The following is a 310-nucleotide window of genomic DNA, read 5'->3' as shown; positions in this document are numbered from 1 at the left end:
TCCCTGATATCATCCACCTGCCTGTGCATACCTCTGTCCACGCACGTCTATTTATTTCCAACAGGGGCATCATGTGCACGGACAAAACGTTAACCTATGTTTGCTTCCCTTGCCTGGTCGACAATTTTACCTGAAAATGCATTATAGTGGGGGTTGGGTCGGAGTTGTTTGGGGACAAATCCAGCCCTCGCTGCGAGTAGGGCGGGGCGCGGGGCGGGGCTTCGGTCGGCTGGGCGGGGCATAGCGGCGGGTCCCGCCCCAGGAACAAGAGGGCGGTGCTGCCCCAGGGATCCCGCATCCCTGCGTTCGG

Source organism: Centrocercus urophasianus, unplaced genomic scaffold (assembly GCF_019232065.1).
Source record: "Centrocercus urophasianus isolate 14NV4802_14NV808 unplaced genomic scaffold, USGS_Curo_1.0 seq_13, whole genome shotgun sequence".
NCBI lineage: Eukaryota > Metazoa > Chordata > Aves > Galliformes > Phasianidae > Centrocercus > Centrocercus urophasianus.
Note: the sequence above shows the minus strand (reverse complement) of the source record.